Raw genomic sequence first — 5,394 nt, forward strand, 5'->3', positions numbered from 1 at the left:
GCATCTCCAGATTTTTGCCTTAGCAGCACCTGCTTGACTCTGGTCCTGGGCAAGTGTTCTTGATTTGGGGCTCTCCTGCATGGTGGCTAGTCATTGATGGCACTCACCTACAACCGTACAGAGATGCGGGATTCCCGCCATTGTTCGAATAAAGCCCTCTTTGTGCTGTAAGCTCCAACTCTGAAAGAACAAGGACTTGCCATTTTTTGCTCACCATGACCCAAATAAGAGTCGATTAAATATTACTGGTATGAGCCAAGAACTTGTCTCAACCTATGAGGTAGGTGCCATTTTTATACCCATAACAGAAATGAAGAGACCAGTGGTAAGAGGCAATGTTTTGCTGGGAAGTTGGTAAAAAGTTCTCATTTGTGACAGTGGCGGGTTTCTGTAGTGTAAATTCTCCTCCCATGATTGCATTCCACTAGTGGGGAGTCGTTGAAGGTAGGGTTGGAAAAGGACTGAGTGGTCAGCTCTGCAGAGGAACTTGGCTCCCCCATGAGAGGGAGTCTGTCTTCTGCCAACTCTCCAAGCTTGTTCATGCCTGAAGACCTTTGTACTGGCATTTCTCTTTGGAAATGTCTTCTCCCAGGTAGTCCCCATAGTCGGCACTTGTAATTCAGGTTGATAAATTTCTTTTCAAAGGGTACTTCAAAATTAATATGGAAAGACTTATTTCTTTTTAAATTTTTTTTTTTTTTTTTTTTTTGACAGAGAGAGAGAGTGTATGTGGCAGGGGCAGAGGGAGAAGCAGACTTCCTGCTGAGCAGGGAGCCCGATGTGGGCTCGATCCCAGGACTCTGGGATCATTACCTGAGCCAAAAGCAGACACTTAACTGACTGAGCCACCCAGGTGCCCCCGAAAAGACTTTCTTAAGACTTTCTCTTGCGACGGGAAGACATGCAAAGTTTATGCCACAATGGGGGAGGAGTGGGTGAGCAAAAGTTTAATATGCAGAGAGGCTGGTAGCTGGGGAAAGGGAAAGAAGCCTGTGTCTTGAAACTCAACGGCCTGCATTAAATATTGCACTAACAGGAAAGTTGAGGTAGGAAGGTTCACGTGTTGTGGGCTGTGGGAATCTGGACCTGATGTGGATGAAACAAGTTCACAGAAAATTGAGGACCCAGATGTCTCTGTCAATTTGGCCTAAATTACGTCAAGCAGGAAGTGTGATCAGTCTTGTCAAGGTCTCAGCTGCAACATTAGCTCCTCAAAGGGAGCCTGTGTTGTGTCAATTATAACTCATTAAAAAAAAAAAAATAAAAGCCCACAATTGCTAACTAGGGAAATAAGAGTTCCTGTCTTCACCTACACTAATCACTCACTATTCCTTTACCATTTACTTCTCTTTAAGCAGTTGTCATTGTGAGAGCTTTCTTACTTGATTTTTCTGTATAATTGTGTGTGGTTTCTTCTGCATTCCCGATATTTAGAATCGTGCATGGTACACAGTAGACACTCAATTAATATTTATTCAATGAATGAATGAATGAGCGAATGATAAAATACCCTGCAAAAAGAAGCAATTTAGACTTTCGTAGGCAGGGAATCACTCTACTGAGATTTCTGAGTCCTCGTATTTTTCTGGATATTTAGGAAATACCAAGTAAGTGGAATTAAGGTCATCAGGGCATACTCTTTGGTTATCAGTACCCCTATCCAAAGTGCACTACTTAAGTCTAATTGAGGAGACCAGGGTGTGTCTTTTAATCCTTTTGTCCTTTCAATTGCATTACTAGGAAAAGGCAGTGACCTTGTGTGCTTCTCCAGACCAGAAGCATGGTATGGCTCAGGAATTTGTGAACAGCCATCTGGCTCAAACCCTTACCTTGCTCACATATGGATTTCTGTGTGTCTTGGTGAGTAATTGTGGCGGGGGTTCTCCTCTACCCTTTGCTTTGTAAGAGAATTTTTAATTTATAGAATGTTTGCTCTTTTTTTTTTCTTCTTAAAAGGTTTTATTTGTTTACTTGAGAGAGTGAGAGAGAGAAAGCATGAGTAGGGGGGAGGGGCAGAGAGAGAAGCAGGCTTCTCATTGAGCAGGGAGCAGGGAGCCCAGTGCCTGACTCGATTCCAGGACCCAGGGATCCTGACCTCAGTTGAATGGACAGAGTCATCCAGGTGTCCCAGAGTGTTTGCTCCTGACTGTGGGCATCAGGGTACACTTTGTGATTGGGGTGTTTTGTGAGATGTAATTTTTCAGTTCTTTATGTTGGGTAGGTTTTGTTCACAGGGTATCAGGATGGGGAATGTATTACCTTGTGAGTTCTGTTACCAGCTTTGTTCCTTTCAAATGAGCTCAACTAAAATTACAAACCCACCACTTGAAAATCAAGATTGTAGAAGAAGTAACACAACTTCATTAAGAAGTTAATGAAATTGGAGTTGAATTGACTACACGAGATGAGTTTTGTCTAGTGTTAATGAGATACATGTTTATTTTCCCACAACCAGATAAAATATAATGGACAAATTAGGTATCAACTTCGATTTTAATACTAAGGATTTGGTCCGTAGTCTTTTATAGAATTTGAAGCCTTGTTTACTTAGATAGAATTCATCTTATTTTAAACTCAATAAACTTCATTGTTTTAATCTCTTATTACATAAATGTCAGTGATTCTTATCATTTAGTGTGTTCACACTACAAGGTTTTGGGGCTGTGTTTTTGCATTTTTGTTGCCTGTGTGGGCCACAGATAGTTACTTCTTGCCTACGCTAAGCTTGTTACTGTTAGCTCAGTCCCACAGGACTAAGCAAGCAAAATTAATAAGGGTCTGATCCCCTGGATTGTACAGTCCAGCCATTAAGTGTGATAAATGATAGCTTTTGGTGAGATATTGTAAATCAATGGATGCCAGAGGAGGACTTGATCTGAGCTTCATAAAGCTTTTTGGAAAGAAGAGATGTTAAAGCCACAGTGTTAGAAATAACTAGTGTAGAGGCTGCTTTTAGGCAAACAGGCTTGAGCGATGGAACCCAGAAAGGGTCACCATGACCCCCTGGCTGAAGGCAGGCCCATCAGGCAGCCCACTTCAAATTATCCATAGGCCCTAACTTACCAATGGGCAACTTATAACCAGACACAGTTCCCAGAAAAGGGAAGATGCCATTTGTTGCTGTACTTCCTTACCTTGCCCTTTTAAGGATTAAAAAAAAAAAAAAAAGATTTTGAGAGAGAAATATAGTGAAAGCGGGGGCAGGGAGAGAGGTTATGGGGGGGGGTATGCAGAGGGAGAAGCACACCCCTCACTGAGTAAGGAGCCCAAGGTGGGTTCCCATCCTGGGACTCTAGGATCATGATCTGAGCCAAACGCACATGCTTAACTGACTGAGCCACCCAGGTGCCCCACAAAGATTTTTTTTTTTAAATTTTGAGTGTGTGGGAGTGGGGGGAAGGGCGAGGGAAAGGGAGAGAGAAAAGCTGGAACAGACTTTGAGCGCAGAGCCAGATATGGGGCTCATCTCAGGACACTGAGACCATGACATGAGCTGAAATCAAGAATTGGGCACTCAACTTGACTGAGCCACCCAGGCACTCCACCTTCCCCCTTTAAAAACAGCCCTCCTCACTGCCTCACTGCACACAGCCTCTCTCTGTGGTCCTGCCTGCTGTCCTTTGTGTATTCAATAAACTTAAATCTCCTTTGTTCCCCTTCTGAATCCTTTCACCAAATATGCCATGGGCTTCTACCCAGTCATCCCTCACATTCGAGGGGCTCCACATCTGATTTAGACACCACAGCTAGGCAGTTAGCTGGTATGTGGTGGGCCATGAATGGGGAGAGCATTTTAGCAGGTTTGCCTTTCCCATGCAAAATGCCTGGGGCAGCTAAGAGCTTGGAGTGTTCTGGGAACTGAGCAAGACAGGACTGGGCTGAAAACAAAGCAAGAGAGGAAGAAGGTGAGCTAGATGGTCTGGTTTCCAACCTTGAAAGCAAGATAAGGGTTTAATGCTAAGGCTGGTAGGAAGCCATGGTGAGCTGGGGTGACCCACGGTTGGATTGGTGTTTAGCTTAGAGCTAGGTGCATACTGAACCTGGAGGGCAGAGAACAAGATTGAGGGAATGGAGATAAGATTAAGGGTTAGTAGTAGGGGTTAGGAATGGAGGATGGCAATCTAGACTCTTGGTTTCATTTTTTTTTTCAGTGGCTGTTGGGCCAAAGGGAGAGAAATGAAGGATTCTGTTAGATTTTGATTGCAGCCCAAAGAGGCCACACGCCCTTGTCAAATGGTTAATCTTGTTTCAATTAGTTGCAGCTGTAGGGTGGGATGAAGGGTGGGATACCAGTAATCCCTCCTGCCCACTTTGAATAGCCGGGGAACTCCCATGCCTTACCAAGTGTGCAAATGGTTTTATGGGGGGGGGGGAGAGATAAGTTCAGTTTTTTACATTTCTATCGGTCTATGAAAATTTTAGATGACAGTAATTGAAAAGCAGCAGGATATAGGTCTTAAGCATTAATTTGAGGTCCCTCACTGGAGATTTTGGGTGTTACCAGCATAGAGATGAAAATTAAGTTCAGGGGGATGTATAGATAGAGAAGACACACAGTGCGGCAAGAAGTAGGGGCCAAGAAGTAGGGGCCAAGACTTACCCTGGAGGATAGTCTTCCCGAGGTGAACGGAGGGTAGCGAGAGCTGTAAGGTGTGGTCACAAAAGCCCAGGGAAGAGAATAACTTAGAGAGTATACAATAGAATTTCTCTGAGGGACCAACTTAGTCAAAGACAAGTGTATTTACTGGATTAACTCTCATTAATTCTCTCAAACCCATGGCAATCTTGGCAGAGGGGTGAAGGGGGATAGTGGGGTGCAAGCCAGGTTGGAGTATATTAAGGGAGGGGAGGAATTGGGAGCAGTGGGAGGGTAGACGACTCTTGAGAAGTTTGGTGGTAAAGAGGAGATAGCAGTAACCAGAGGGTAAGTGGAACATGAGGTATTAATTTGTTTCAAGATGGGAGAGATTTATTACGTTTATATTATGCTTAAGTATTAGAGGTGTGTATACAGTGAAGTAGAAGTTGATGGGGGTTTCCCAAAACTGAGTTCACCTCGTGGTGGGTGTTAAGTCAGAGGACACAATTAAGCCAAAGGAGAGGAAAAGAAAAGGTTTTACTTCCAAAAAAACAAAAGGAGAAACTTCGGGGGTGTTTCCCAGAACAGTGCCATCTCCAACAACGAAACGGGAAGGTTTAAGCTAAGAGTGCATACACATTCACAAACGGGCTTATGCGTTGGAAAATTCAGCCTGAAATTGGGGCAGAAGTCATTTTAAGGTGACAGACTCCAAGTCTTAGTTGATGGAAGTGACCCAGGCCTACAAGGTTCAGTATCTGTCAGTTCTCGGGTTCCTGTTCATCTGGTATTTGATCAATGGAGTTTAAATCCTG

Source organism: Mustela putorius, unplaced genomic scaffold (assembly GCF_011764305.1).
Source record: "Mustela putorius furo isolate JIRA1106 unplaced genomic scaffold, ASM1176430v1.1 tig00000095_pilon_pilon_pilon, whole genome shotgun sequence".
Taxonomy (NCBI): Eukaryota; Metazoa; Chordata; class Mammalia; order Carnivora; family Mustelidae; genus Mustela; species Mustela putorius.